This window comes from Podarcis tiliguerta (assembly GCF_965153285.1).
Source record: "Podarcis tiliguerta genome assembly, chromosome: 14".
Taxonomy (NCBI): Eukaryota; Metazoa; Chordata; class Lepidosauria; order Squamata; family Lacertidae; genus Podarcis; species Podarcis tiliguerta.
The window spans coordinates 11,201,289-11,217,049 of NC_139547.1; the positions used below are offsets into that span (position 1 = coordinate 11,201,289).

At 50.2% G+C, this 15,761-nt stretch overlaps 2 long non-coding RNA genes across 2 annotated transcripts in view; both read left to right on the forward strand.

The window, feature by feature from the left end:
* Window positions 1-331: 331 nt before the first annotated feature.
* Window positions 332-4,085, forward strand: LOC310663898. The gene is made up of 3 exons (XR_014504647.1): window positions 332-560; window positions 2,135-2,252; window positions 2,936-4,085. It is a non-coding gene; the product is annotated as an uncharacterized lncRNA (long non-coding RNA).
* Window positions 4,086-5,571: 1,486 nt separating this feature from the next.
* LOC310663943 overlaps window positions 5,572-15,761 on the forward strand; it is an 18,765-nt gene continuing 8,575 nt past the window's right edge. Inside the window, exon 1 of the long non-coding RNA XR_014504702.1 lies at window positions 5,572-5,745. This is a non-coding gene — a long non-coding RNA (uncharacterized lncRNA). The remainder of the gene's footprint in view (window positions 5,746-15,761) is intronic.

Below are 15,761 nucleotides of genomic sequence, written 5' to 3' on the forward strand. Positions count from 1 at the left end.
AAAAGCCTTGCTGGTAAATATTGCGAGAAGAAATGGAAAGAGAACCACGAACTGGTTAGGAGCAGCTCCGAATGGGAATATGATCAACAGTGATTGCGCTTGACCTGTGGTTACGCCTTAAGGGCATGACATGTGCTTATTTTGAGAAGAGAGAGTGGTAGCTAATGGGGGCCCAGGGCAAATGAGGTTTTATTGGATTGTTGTTGAGGCTGTGTGTGTGTGTGTGTGTTGGGGAGGGGGGGGGTTCAGTATTCTCAGGAAGAGAATTCATTTGCAGAACTAGGATGACTGAATTGGCTTGAGCTTTCAACACTCCCAGATCAATAGCAGTCAGGGTAATTTTATCTCCAGGAGCACACACGAAGCCAGCTGCATGATCTACACAGCATGTGTGCTGGTTCCATGCTTGTTGCTTGCTTTTAGGGCACTTATTTATTTATCAGTAAAGAAGAGGCTCAGGAGTAAACCCTACACAAATTCGGAACGGAGTCCCTAAGGCAGTTGGATGGCACTTTGCACGCCTCCGTCCGGCAACTCCTGCAGCCAAGCTGGTGCCAAATGTATTGCTCTGGGCTCTCTCTATCTTTTTTAAAAAAATTTATTTTTTGGAGCACATCAGCAAGGCTGGGGGGGGGGGGGTCTTGTCGACTGAGCAGCCCAGGACCTCCAGAAACACAGCCCAGGCTTCCACCTCAGGGAGGTCACTTTGGTGCTGCTAACACAGCCTAACCAATGTGGGAGGCAGCAGTTCTGAATGGTGGACAGACACTATATTGTTCAGTGTTCAAAGTGTTGGTGCTGACCTTTAAAGCCCTAAACAGCCTCAGCCCAGCGTACCTGAAGGAGCGTCTCCACCCCCGTCATTCAGCCCAGACACTGAGGTCCAGCTCCGAGGGCCTTCTGGCGGTTCCCTCACTGCAAGAAGCAAAGTTACAGGGAACCAGGCAGAGGGCCTTCTTGGTGGCGGCACCCGCCCTGTGGAACACCCTCCCATCAGATGTCAAGGAAATAAACAACTATTTGACTTTTAGAAGACATTTGAAGGCAACCTTGTATTGGGAAATGTTTAATGTTTGATGTTTTATCATGTTTTTAATATTCTGTTGGGAGCTGCCCAGAGTGTCTCGGGAAACCCAACCAGATGGGCGGGGTATAAATAATAAATTCTTCTTCTTCTTCTTCTTCTTCTTCTTCTTCTTCTTCTTCTTCTTCTTCGTCTGTCGGGGGGCAGACTACCCCAAATTCCTGGAATCAAATAAAGGGTTAGAATTTAATCAAAGTCCCTTAAACCCTAGATCCAACTGGGTTTCCATTGCTGGAATTGCCAGGCCAGCCTGATAAAGGCCACTTAGTATGAGTTGTTAACCTAACAAAGCAAGGTGATGAGCTCTTGAGAGGGACACTCCCTTCCCTGAGCTCTGAGATAGTTAGAAGACAATATCCGAGTTTTAGCTTTGACGTTCGCAGGAACGCAACACGGTAGTAAGGTAGCGAGCTGGAGAAAGAGGAAATGCAAAAGGGCTGTTGTCTGACTGATTCCTGGGCTCCTGTGGCTATGAGAGAACAAGAACCTCCGGGGCTGTACTACTGGGAGTCCTTCCATCATGGGCTCAGGTTGCATATATGTGTAAATAAACCCTATATGGTAAAGACACCACAGTCTCTGCTGTGCCTCATTTTCTAAAAGGAAACACAGGTCCCGGGTAACTACGCCTGGAATTCCTGGAATATGACACTGTTCAGAGACTGAGGTGACGTGCAACCATATTTTATTATTAGTTACACACTCTCTCACTTTTCTTCTAAAGAGCTCTAGGTGATTCCTCTTCCCTGCTTTTTATCTTCGCAACCACTATCCCGTGGGGCAGGTTTTGGGGGTGGCGGGGAGAGCAAATTCACTGAGGAAACGCTCCAAGCCACAGCTCCGGTGGTTCACCACAAGAGGCAGTTGACGGTTCTAGTCCCCAGTGACCTGATATGGATTTAAACTTGCCTAACAGTCCATACCTCTCACTCCAGAATTGTGGGAATTGTAGTTCTGCGAGGCAGACTTGGGCTCCCTGTCAGAGAATTCTAAGCATCCTCATCAAACCACAGTTCCAAAGCTTTGTTGTAATTTTTCATACTGTTCCAGAAAACTGAAATTTCTCAGAAGATGCCTTTGAGGATTCCTCGATGACCTTCCAGATCAGTCATGGCAGACGTATTTCCCTGAAAGTTAAATCAGCTAATTCTTCAACATGTAATCATAGGTGATTGTTGGGTGTGCTTCGCATGCATTCTCCATTGATGTAGACTGACAGTGAAGTCTAAGAGGCCTCATGTGAACTAAGGGTGTGGCTTGAAGATGCCCCAGAATTCTCCCCACTGTCTGTGGCTCTTTGGCAACAGAGCTGGTTCAAGGCATGGGGCTGCTGGAGATGAAGGAGATGAAGACCTCACTCCATGTAAAATCAATGAAGATACATGAGAATTAGGGTGGTTGGAGAAATCGTTGATGTTCATTTATTTGTCCTTGGTCTGGAATGGGAGCCAAGCAACTGGTATTCAATGTTGTTGTTGCAAATCTGCAAATGATACATAATTCCCCCTCCCGCCCTTTGCATTGTGTTTCCTTTGACTGGGACAACATAATGGCAACGTAACTTACAGAAGTTATGTACCGTATTTTTCGCTCTATAAGACGCACCAGACCACAAGACGCACCTAGTTTTTGGAGGAGGAAAACAAGTAAAAAAATATTCTGAATCTCAGAAGCCAGAACAGCAAGAGGGAGCGCTGTGCAGTGGAAGCAGCAATCCCTCTTGCTGTTCTGGCTTCTGGGATAGCTGCGCAGCCTGCATTCGCTCCATAAGACGCACACACATTTCCCCTTACTTTCTAGGAGGGAAAAAGTGAGTCTTATAGAGCAAGAAATACGGTAATTCCATTGCAGGGGACAGCAAGGTGAACAGTGTAGCTTTTCGCAGGAGACAGACAGAAGCAGAACAGAAATAGCGCTGCATGTGAAGAATACAGGGCGGAACAGAAAAAGATGCACAGCGCCATGGTGATTCTTAGGATGCAGTTTAATAATATCACTGGTGACTCTTATAATACAATCCATGGACAACAGTGTGGGGTTAATTTGTTTGTGGTTTGTGGGAGATACCTTTGTGAAAATCACAGGGATTTCTTCCAAGGGTCTACGTTTTGTGCCATGGTGGTGCCAACACTGGATCTGTGGCACTGCCTGCTCAGTCCATGGAGAAAGTTGTGTTCTGTGATTTAATGGTACACACTATTTTAACAGTCTTTCTTTTCTATGCCCTGCAGCACTCGTCTTATGACTGGCACTCGCAACAGTTTCTCATAATTCCATGTGTGCCCACAGGCTCCAGAGAGGCTGGAGGCTGCAGCAGCAGTTGCTGGGGTGTTGCCTTCAAGTCTTCTTGTTTAACGCAACACATTTATAATGGTTAAACAAAGGTGGCATTGTAGGAAATGGACATGAGGCCACTAGAGGGACCTTTGGCCCGAGCCAACAAATCTATTATTTTATGCTTGTTCTCAATGTGTAAACTTGCTGCACCAAGGGCAGAGAAATATTTTCAGCCTGAAGATTGCATTGCCTCAGAGGAAACAATCTGGGGTCCATATGCCTGTGGTGGGTGGAGACAATGGTGGGTGGAGCAACAGACATGGCATGCCAGTCATGGAGAGGCCAGAAGTTTCTCATTTCACCTGGTCACAATTCAAGGACACTTTCCAACCATGCTAAATCCACGAAGGAGGACTCAGGGCCTGGGTGGTGAGGGATGGAGCTGGGAAGAAAGGGTGTGACATGGGGAATGGGCTTTAGCTAAGGAAAGTCCCGAGGGCCACATACAGAGACCTGGGGGTCCACATTCAATTCTCCACCCCTGAGCTACACTGTGAGCTCTTTGACAGAAAACTAGAACCCAAAACAGACCAATTCCTCCTGTTAGAGCTGTCTGGGTGAGCTCTTGTTGAGATGGTAAGTGGTTTTTGGTGCTGCCCAGTCCTAAGCCAGGCTTGGTATTGATGGGCATCCAAATATTGTCATTAATTGACCAGAATTTCTTTGACAGAGTAAGCACCTTCCTCTTCACAGATGAACCCCCTTTTGCGGATTCTTCTTGCTTTGGAGTCTAATACACTGAAGAGAGGAAAGGAAGAGGCTGATTTTTAAGAAGAAAGCAACACTCTGAGCAGCCCGTTCAGAAATTAGTTCTGCCAAAGTTCTTCGTTTTGAGGAATTTTGGCCACTTCCTATTATCTGCTTTTTGTGTGTGTCTTGTGACTCTGACTAAATATATGACGTGATTTTTCTAGCATTAAGATTCTTTTTTTTTTGCACATCAGGGTGTTTTTTTTTAAGCGACCTTCTTGCTGAAACAGAAAATTTCCCCGAGATGTAGCAATGTTATGTTCTTGTAACCAAACACGGTCTAGAGGTCTGGCAGAAAACATTAAAAGCTTTCTTAGTTGGGTTCTCTGTTTACAACCAATGAGGGGTTATTTTTAATACCAGCTCCTATTTCAAAGTTAAGGTGTATTTTTTCTCTCTGGGCTACCATATAATGTCAGCCGAGAAGCTATACTGTGAACTTGGTTTCAATTGCTGTGTGAAAACGCCTCAGATTAAAGCAGAGCGATCATCAGGGCCTTGTCACATTAACTGGCGTTGATTGACAATTTCATGCTCAGTTATAGATGAAAATTCTAAAGATATGAACCAGGGACGGAGAATCTGGGGGCATTGGATTCCAGCTGCAACAACCTCATACCTTCCAACATTTCTCCAACGAAAATAGGGACATCCTATTCCATAATACTAATACTAATACTAATTTTATTATCTATACCCCACTCATTTGACTGGGTTGCCCCAACCACTCTGGGCGGCTTCCAACATATATAGTAAAGGTAAAGGGACCCCTGACCATTAGGTTCAGTCGTGGACGACTCTGGGGTTGCGGCTCTCATCTCGCTTTACTGGCCGAGGGAGCCGACGTACAGCTTTCAGATCATGTGGCCAGCATGACTAAGCTGCTTCTGGCGAACCAGAGCAGCACACAGAAACGCTGTTTACCTTACCGCTGGAGCGGTATCTATTTATCTACTTGCGCTTGACTTGCTTTCAAACTGCTAGGTTGGCAGGAGCAGGGACTGAGCAACGGGAGCTCACCCCTTTGCAGGGATTCGAACCGCCGACCTTCTGATCGGCAAGTCCTAGGCTCTGTGGTTTAACCCACAGCGCCACCCGCTTCCAACATATATAAAAGCATAATAAAACATTAAACATTAAAAACTTCGCTATTTAGGGCTGCCTTCAGATGTTTTCTAAAGGATGTATAGTAACTTATCTCCTTGGCTTGGGGGTCGCATAACTCCACACCTTCTGACAGTTCACCAGTGAAAATAGAGTTGTCCTACCATACTCTCCAACATTTTTTCTGATGAAATAGGGCTGTACTAAGAAATAGCAGGACATCCTGGGATCAGATCAGAAACCAGGATGGCTTCCGTAAATCTGGGACTGTCCCTGGAACTCTTGGAGGGTCTGCAACCTCAGCCAGCACGGCTAGTGGTCAGGGATAAGTGGTAGAGTCCATCAGCATTTGGAGCACCACAAGTTCTACATTCCTGATCTAAATTCTTCTGAAACTGCATTCAAAACGTTCCAGCAACTGTGGGAACAAAGTTTCCACAGCAGAATGCACGCAGTTCAGCTTGAGTGAGGTAAGGGTGCATTGTTGGTTTAGCTGGGATTAAGATGTAGAAAGCGCTGGGGACGAGGTGCAGCTTGGGAGACCCAAAGCAGGGACATTGCAGAGTGTGGCTGGAGCACAAAACCAGTAATTGGCAGCATAAGCCAGAAGAAAGGGCCATTGAGGTCAATGGGGCTTACTCCCAGGTAAGAGTGGATACGACCAATTAATGAAGGGCTGCCATATGTCTGGATGTCCTCCGACGTTACCAGGATTTCAAAGGCGCAAATGACCTTGGGGGAATTTCCGAAATGTGGTGCTTTGTCAATCAAAAAAATTGGAATTTGGAATTTTTGGTTTTTCCTTAAAAAAAGCTCAACAATTTTGGGGTCTTCCTAAAAAAGGGAAGTCAAGATTTCCTCACTTCCTGTTATTAAAGGTGGCAACCCCTAGGACCCAGAGGTGAGAGAGTAGGGAATTTCACAAAGCAATCTTGGTTTACCAGCCTGTTATTGGAACGCATGTGTCAGGGGTTCAGGAGCAGAGTCACTGGAGAGGGAAGAAACAGAGAGCGAGGGGGAGGAGTCGGAAGGAAATGTCAGCGGCGACAGTAGTCCAAGATCTCTGAGTCTCTCCAGTGACTCGGAGGATTCACAGAAAGGGGCCCCCATGGTCAGGGCAAGGGGAGTGCCCAGGGGGACACCTCGGGAAGAAGGGGACTCAGAGAGTAGCAGCTGGAAATCCGGACCAGCGTCCCCCCCAGAGTGCAGTAGGGGGGAGGAGTCCAAGGCATCGGGATCAGGGAGCGCGCAGGCAGAGGGAGAGCGTGAGGCAGGAGTGGCCACACCCTCGTCAGGGAGCGAGGAAACGGTCATCAGGAAAGTTAAACGCGCGCGCGCGCCAAGTTCAAATGTGCAGGAGGGCGGCAAGGTGGGCAGCCCGGGGAGGGAGCCAGGTCCTAAAGCACGCCGAAGAGAGGGGGAGGAGTCAGAGGGGTCCAGCTCTGCGTCAGAAGAGTCCAGGAGGGAAGAGACCCCGGGGGGTAGTAAGACCCAGAGGAAGAGAGAGAGAAGGAGGAGGTGGAGTAAGATTAGAGTTTTAAGCTGGTGCACAGGGGGCGGAGATCCAGATAGAGCTTCGCCGGTCTAAAGCTCAGACGTAGAGCTGGGACGCTGAGACTTGTAAATGGAGACTATTCTTCAATAAAGACTTTGATACTGTACTACCGGCTAGCGTTGGTCCTTGGTGAGCTGGGACCCGGAGCCAGCTCTGACAGTAAGCTCTATCTCCATTTTTAAAGTTTTGGCACCAAGAACCTCGCCACGTGAGTTGACGCAGCGAGGGCAGAGGAGGGGTGCTCCCAGAGCTCACAAAACTCAGGCAAGATGACGACGGAAGAGCAGATATCAGCCCTGCAAGAAGCTGTGACACGACTCAGCACGGAGGTAATTGCATCCAGAAAAAGAGAGGAGGAAATGAGTAGCGCCTACCGGGATCTCCAAGTAAGATTGGACGTGATTTCCAAACAGGGGCCACCTGGATCCAAAGCAGAGGGCATTGGATTGGGAAAGAGGGGAGGCAGCCTTGTATCCCATTTTGACGGGAGTTTACAGCAGTACCCCAACTTTAGAGCAGACCTGTTGTTTGCGCTGGATCTGCTTGACAAAGACTTTAGAGATGAAAGAGAGAAAGTGGGGTTTATCCTATCCCATTTGCATGGTGAAGCCAAAACGTGGCTGAGAAATTTATGGAGGGACAATGATCCGGCGCTCCAAGACGCGAAGGCTTTCATTAAAGCTATGGACTCGTGTTTTTTATCAAAGATAGACGTTGATATTGCCAGGAGAGACATACATGGACTTAAGCAAGGCAAAGCCAGCGTGCGTCAGTACCATACGCGTTTCTTCGGACTGGTTCATGCACTGGGATGGGACAAAGCGTCTGCGCCAGTGAGAGATCTCTTTTGGGAGGGCTTGAATACAGAAGTAAAAGCCGAGATTGGAAGGGGGGAGAGGCCAAGGAGCACCCAGGAAGTGGTCCAGAGGGCTCTGGAGATCGGGGTGCATCTGGAGGAACGTCCTTGCAACAGAGAAGAAGGACGTTGGGGAAGGGCACCAGCCAGAGCACCTCCCTTCTATCCCAAAGAAGCAGCGCGTGCGCAGTCCACGCCCTCGCAGGGAGGGGGAGAGGAACCGATGGAGCTCGGAGGTGCCAGGGCTCAGTCAGCTACCAGAGCCCTGACGCCGGGAGCAGTCAAGACGAAGCCTCCTAGAGGGAACAGGAAGTGCTACATCTGCGACAGTGCTCAACACATGGCGAAAGAGTGTCCCCAGAGGCTCCACAAGCACACTGCAGCATCGGCAACAGTGACAGAAGCAACGCAGCAGGGAAACGACAGAGTCTGGCTGGAGGAAGAGGTACTGGGGTCCAGCCAGACAAATCAATGAAACAATCCCCAGAGATTTTGCAGCCCACAGACCCCCTCCCACCCAAACCAGTGGTGCAGCTTACAGCGTCTCTCCAACTGCCCAACGGAAGCACTCTGGAAGTGCCGATCACCATTGACTCCGGCAGCAACGCCGACTTTATAGGACTGGATTTTATTCAGCAGCACAGAATCAGAACTTTATTAGCAAAGCCAACAGGCCACAGCTATGCAAGAATTAAAAATAAAACAAACTGAGAATAAAAGGAGGATAAGAACAAACAGAAGGAGGTCCGTCAGATGAACAAGTCTTTCACTCAGATGGTGGTCCTCAATTTCATAGCTCTCTCGATGTACCTCGCGACCTTCTCTGTTGTCTGACTATCCGTATCAGATAAGAGAAAAAACAGTATAATGTCCTGTGAGCGGCCAGGGTTGGGGAGAATGAGTGGAGTAATAATCTCATTCCTTAGGTCTTTGTAAAGGGGGCAGGATAGGAGGACGTGGGACACTGTTTCCGTATTACCATCTCTACATGGGCAGAGTCGTTTTTCAAATGGAGTCTTTTGGTAACGACCTTCGAGTACGGCAGAGGGAAGAACATCCCATCTAGCCAATGTAAAGGCACGTCTGTATTTTGGGATGGTTAATTTAAACAAATATGAAGCTGGAGAGTCAAAATGGGAAGGGTGATAGTAGGTATACCATGGGCACAGTTTCTTTAAGATAGTCAGGTTGTTTTGCCGTTCAATGTCTTTCAGGCGCTGGCCTATTAGACTCTTTGCTTTAATGAGGCCCATTGATAATAGGGATTGCGAATGCAGACCGCATGTAAGGAGTTTTTGATGCACAGTTTTGAACCACATGCTTTTATGAGGGTCTTGCATTACTAGAGGCAGTAGACCAGATGGATTTAAATTAAGACGAAGCCAATAGTTGAGTGTTCTTTGCCAGGTCTGAGTTTCTACAGATGGAAGGCAGGCCTCGAGTCGTAAAGCAGCGTTTGGAACACAGGAGGGGACGCCGAATATCTGCCTTAGGAATTTAGACTGAACAGTTTCAAGACTGGAGCAGTGGTTCCCCGTCCAGATTTGTGCCCCATACAGTAACTGCGCCAGAGGTTTTGCTTGGAAGACTTCAAAGGCTGCTGGGATGTATCTGCCCCCCTTCGTGTAGAAAAAGCGCGACAGCATCTTAATACTTTGAGCTGCTTTTTCTTTGGCATATTTTTGATGGGCATCCCAGGACCCGGTCGACTGGAAAACGATACCCAGATATTTGAAGGCTTTAACCTGTTCAATTATCTGGTCATCCATCCTCCAGCTGTACTGTCTGCATTTCCTTGCAAAAACCATGGTTTTGGTTTTCTGATAATTTATTGCCAGTTGCTCTCTCCTACAGTATGCTGAAAATTCACCTATGAGCCTATTTAAGCCTATTCTTGTTCGAGATAGGAGTATCGCATCATCAGCATACAAAAGCACGGATATTGGTTTGTCAGCCAGTTTGGGGGCATGGAAGTCCGGAGATGACAAACAGTTGACCATATCATTGATGTAAAAGTTGAATAGAACTGGGGCCAGGATGCAACCTTGCTTGACCCCCTTGCTGACAGGAACTGGTCCTATAAGGTGGCCGTTTAACGAAGTTCTTACATGCAGCACCGTGTCTTTATATAAACAGCTGATCAGAAATAATAGTCTTTTGTCTATACTTGATGTGCTCAATTTGTCCCAGAGTCTTGCACGTGGAATTGAATCGAAGGCAGCCTTTAGATCAATAAAGGCTGCGTATAGCACCCCACGGGATTTTTTGGCATATTTGTCAATTAAATAGGCTAGGGTGAAGCAATGGTCTATAGTGGATCTGCCCTGCCTGAAACCCACTTGCTCTTCCGCTAGAATAGCTTCGGTTTCCAGCCAGCTAGTTAGCTTAATATGAAGATGTTTGGCATATAGTTTGCTGGGTATAGGCAGAAGGCTGATTGGTCTATAGCTCGCCGGGTCTGGCATGGGTCCTTTTTTGTAGATTGGAATAACTATTGCCTCTGTCCAACCATCTGGAAGTAGACCCGTTGAGTCAATCCAAGAAAATAAAGAGGCCAGCAGGGGGGCCCACCAGCCCATATTGGACTTCAGAAGTTCGGCAGGGATGTAATCATTCCCTGGGGCCTTATTGTTCTTTAATTGTGCGATTAAGTTCTCAACTTCCTTTACAGTTACTGGTGGCCAATGAGGTAGGTCAGCAGCACAATATACCACTGCTGCCAGCCACACTGCCCCTGAAGGTTGTCACAGTGGATGGCAGGGACTTGCTAGGGGGGCAGGTGGTGCAACAAACGCAACCAATGGTGATGCGGATTGGAAATCACCGAGAAGTCATCAGCTTTAATGTCACACACCTGTCGGACACGCCGGTAGTCCTCGGCATGAGTTGGCTGCACAGGCACAGCCCAGCATTGGCGTGGTACCAACGCCAACTGACCTTCGGCTCCTCCTATTGCGCGGAACATTGCATCCTTCCTAGCCCGGAAGACGGAGGGGACGACCCGCAGCTACAATTGAGCACGCTGCAAGCAGTGCCACGCAAGTACGCAGCGTTTTTGGAGGTTTTCTGCGAGAAGGAAGCGGACAAGCTGCCCCCCCACAGGCCCTATGACTGCAAGATTGACCTCCTGCCAGGAGCGACGCTGCCAGCCGGGAAACTGTATTCCATGTCTGAGGATGAGCTGCAGGAGCTCAAGGAGTTCATAGACCTCAACTTGAAGCGCGGTTTCATCCGGGAGTCGAAGGCAGCGGGGGGCAGTCCTGTATTCTTTGTGAAGAAGAGGGACACGCCCCAAAAAAGACTTGTAGTGGACTTCAGAATTTTAAATTCCAGAACCAAGCCCGCGGCCTTTCCCATGCCCAAGATAGATGACCTGCTGGCGACGGCGAGGAAAGGACGCGTTTTTACAAAGTTGGATCTGCGAGGGGCGTACAACCTGATTCGCATACGGGAAGGAGACGAGTGGAAGACTGCCATGTTCACGCCCCTGGGCACATATGAATACAGAGTTATGCCCTTCGGTTTACAAAATGGCGCCCACTGTTTTCAAGCTTTCATGCATCACGTCCTGGCGGGTCTCCTCTACAAGACATGCGTCTGCTTCTTGGACGACATCCTGATATTCTCAGAATCGGAGGAGGCCCACGAAGGTGACGTCAAGGCAGTTCTGCAGAGACTGCAGGAGCATCGGCTGTATGCCAAGCTGGAGAAGTGCCAGTTCGACAGGACGGAGGTGGATTTCCTAGGCTACAAGCTGTCGGACAAGGGGCTTGCCATGGACAGCGCCAAGGTTCGCGCAGTGTTGGACTGGAAGAGCCCGCGCAATCGGAAGGAGGTCCAGCGGTTTGTGGGGTTCGCCAACTTTTACCGCAAGTTCATCAAGGGGTTCGCGATGCAGACGGCGGCCATTACTGACACGCTCAGCTCTAAGAAGAAGAAGTTCATCTGGACGGAGCAAGCGGAGCAGTCCTTTCAGAACCTTAAGCGTCTCTTCTCGTCCGAAGGGCAGCTACTGCATGTGAATCCCAGCAAACCGATGAGGGTTGAAACAGACGCCTCAGACAGAGCCGTGGGCGCCGTACTGTTGCAGGAGGACCCGCATGGGGACTGGAGACCGTGTGCCTTCTACTCTAGGAAGCTCAGCAAGTCGGAGCAAAACTACACCATCTGGGACAGGGAGTTGCTGGCCATTCATGCAGCATTCAAGGCGTGGCGGCACTTCCTCGTCGGGGCCAAGCACACCGTGCAGGTCCGCACGGATCATAAGAACCTGGAGTACTGGCGCACGGCAAGATTCCTAAACCAGCGGCACATCAGATGGGCGGAATTTTTCGCGGATTTCGACTTCAGGATAGAATACATCCCAGGCGACAACAACATCATGGCGGATGCACTGTCCAGGAAGCCGCAATACCTCGAAGAGGCGGCACCAGCAGCGGCCAAGCACATTTTCGCTCCGAAAGCGTGGGCGTGCGCTGCAGCAACCGTGGACTTGGAGGCGGTCCGTCGAGCACTGCAGAGGGACCCCTTTGCACAAGCCAAGATGGAGGAGGTGCACAAGGGCACGGTGAAGGACGACGAGTTCCAAGTACGAGACGGATTGCTCATCCGCAGAGGGGCCCTCTATGTACCGGGAGACGACCTCCGGGCGAAAGTACTGCAGCAGTTACACGACGCACCCACCGCCGGGCACTTTGGCAAGGAGAAGACGGCAGAACTCGTTGCCAGAGATTTTTGGTGGCCCAAGATGCGGGGGGAAGTCGCGGAGTACGTCTCGAGGTGCGACACCTGCCAAAGGGCCAAGTCCGTCCACAAACCTCCGGCGGGACTGCTCGAACCGCTGCAGACTCCGAGCGGACCGTGGGAGAGGGTGGCCCTGGACTTTGTCACGGATTTACCCAGCTCAAGGGGTAAAACGGCAGTGCTAGTGGTGGTGGACATGTTCACTAAAATGGCCCACTTCATTCCGTGCGCGAAGGTCGCCACGGCAGAACAGACCGCCAAACTGTTCATAGACCACGTCTTCAGAGTGCATGGACTGCCACGGTCTATCTTGTCCGACAGGGGGCGCCAGTTCATTTCGAGCTTCTGGCAGAAGCTGATGGGTTTCCTGAACGTCAAGATCAACCTAGCGTCGGCGAGACACCCGCAGACCAATGGACAAGCGGAACGCGTCAACGCCATCATGCAGCAGTACCTGAGATGCTACGCAAATCAACAGCCGACGACATGGGTGGACTACCTGCCGCTCGCTGAGTTCGCTTACAACAACACGAAGCACGTGTCCACAGGGGTGACGCCGTTCTTCGCCAACAACGGGAGGCATCCCAGAACCTTCCCGGGATTAGAGAGACTGGGGGAGGGGGAGCCACAGGCAGCGGAAGTCTTGGCGGCGGAATTGCAGGAAGTCCACGAGCAGCTTAGGAGGCAGTTAGAGCTGGCAAAGCACGCATACAAACTGCAGGCTGACAAGCACAGGAGGGTTGGTGAAGACATACAGGTGGGAGACTGGGTGTGGTTAGCGGCCCACGCAGTGCCGACCAGATCCTTAGCTAAAAAGAAACTCGGACATAAGCAGCTAGGACCTTACCTAGTTGAGGCACAGATCAATCCGGTGGCCTTCCGGTTGACACTTCCGGAAGGATCCAGAATGCACCCAGTATTCCATAGGTCGGTGCTCACGCCCTACAAAGCACCTCACCGATTTCAGGCGCAGGGCACGGCACCAGACCGGTATGAGGAGATCCCCCCAAGGAGGGAGTCGCCAAGAAGGGAACCCATCAACCAGGTCACAGAGATTTTGGACTCGAGATGGGGGGAAGAGGGAATAGAATATTTTCTCGCAAGGGAAGGTACCCCGGCCAGCGCCAACAGCTGGGTGCCGGACTATGCCCTGGACGAGCCTCTCCTCAAAGAGGAGTTTCATGCCTTGTTCCCACACAGGCCCATGCCAGCCGAGTATTTCGATGACTGGCTTTTCACACCCACGCTTTCTACCAGCACGTTCCAGGGATTTACCTCGGACGAAGAACCACCATTAGACACACGTTCACCGGAGGGCTCGCCCTCGGGGTTTGCCTCAGACCGCTCGTTTTGGTGGGACAATCGAGGAGAGGAGAGGTGGCTGAGGGGCCCTTGGCAGGCAACGGACCCAGAGGGGAACGAGGGTGAGAGGGACATGGACGTGATGGGGGAGGACGTTGGGTTCGAGCATGGCGGCACGGAGATGGAAGCAGAGGAGAACGAGGTCGGCGAAGACATGGAGGACGAGCCGGATTTCTCTAACTGGATGCACGCCACGGGGGACGAACTGTATCCACCATTCACCCCCACAACGATGGAGCACCCAGCACCCCCGCCGGAGGAAGGGGAGGGGGGAAGGGGGGGCTTCGAGGGGGGGATGGATGTCAGGGGTTCAGGAGCAGAGTCACTGGAGAGGGAAGAAACAGAGAGCGAGGGGGAGGAGTCGGAAGGAAATGTCAGCGGCGACAGTAGTCCAAGATCTCTGAGTCTCTCCAGTGACTCGGAGGATTCACAGAAAGGGGCCCCCATGGTCAGGGCAAGGGGAGTGCCCAGGGGGACACCTCGGGAAGAAGGGGACTCAGAGAGTAGCAGCTGGAAATCCGGACCAGCGTCCCCCCCAGAGTGCAGTAGGGGGGAGGAGTCCAAGGCATCGGGATCAGGGAGCGCGCAGGCAGAGGGAGAGCGTGAGGCAGGAGTGGCCACACCCTCGTCAGGGAGCGAGGAAACGGTCATCAGGAAAGTTAAACGCGCGCGCGCGCCAAGTTCAAATGTGCAGGAGGGCGGCAAGGTGGGCAGCCCGGGGAGGGAGCCAGGTCCTAAAGCACGCCGAAGAGAGGGGGAGGAGTCAGAGGGGTCCAGCTCTGCGTCAGAAGAGTCCAGGAGGGAAGAGACCCCGGGGGGTAGTAAGACCCAGAGGAAGAGAGAGAGAAGGAGGAGGTGGAGTAAGATTAGAGTTTTAAGCTGGTGCACAGGGGGCGGAGATCCAGATAGAGCTTCGCCGGTCTAAAGCTCAGACGTAGAGCTGGGACGCTGAGACTTGTAAATGGAGACTATTCTTCAATAAAGACTTTGATACTGTACTACCGGCTAGCGTTGGTCCTTGGTGAGCTGGGACCCGGAGCCAGCTCTGACAGCATGTTTCTAGAAGTTTTATAGTACAGCAAAGTTACATAATCTCATTTCACTTCTGCTTCCAGCTTTTGTTTTAAATCATGGATGCCGCTTCAAACAGATATAACTCGGGGCATTTTCAATGGCCCTGACAGATTGCATACGCTGATGTTTTTTAATTGTCATTTTGAAATAAAACATGCATTTTCGTCTGTATCCTTCACAACAGTTACATCACAGTAAATAGGAAGGTTCCGCAAAGTATTTGTGTATATCTTACAATTTACTATGGTTTATTTATTAATAAGGATATTGATGATAACATGTTTTGATTTTAAAATAGTAATGTTATCAGTGTACGTGCTCAAGAGTCACTGAATAATACAGATGGCACGAACTAGCACTCAATTATTATTTTTTAAAAATTAAAAAGAAAGGAAAGAAAGGTGGAAATAGGAGGCAAGATTCATGGAGGAGGAGAAGGAGGCCATCCATGGCTACTGGCCATGATGGCTGTGCTCTGCCTTCACAGTCAGAAGCACTATGCTTCTAGGGACGCGGGTGGCACTGTGGTCTAAACCACTGAGCCTCTTAGGCTTGCCGATCAGAAAGTCGGCAGTTCAAATCTCCACGGCGGTTTGAGCTCCCATTGCTCTATCCCAGCTTCTGCCAACCTAGCAGTTCGAAAGCATTCCAGTGCAAGTAGATAAATAGGTAGCACTCCAGCAGGAAGGTAAATGGTGTTTCCGTGCACTCTGGTTTCCATCATGGTGTTCCGTTGCGCCAGAAGTGGTTTAGTCCTGCTGGCCACATGACCCGGAAAGCTGTCTGTGGACAAACGCTAGCTCCTTTGGCCTGAAAGCGAGATGAGCGCCACAACCCCATAGTCGCCTTTGACTGGATTTAACCACCCAGGGGTCCTTTACCTGTACCTTTTACTA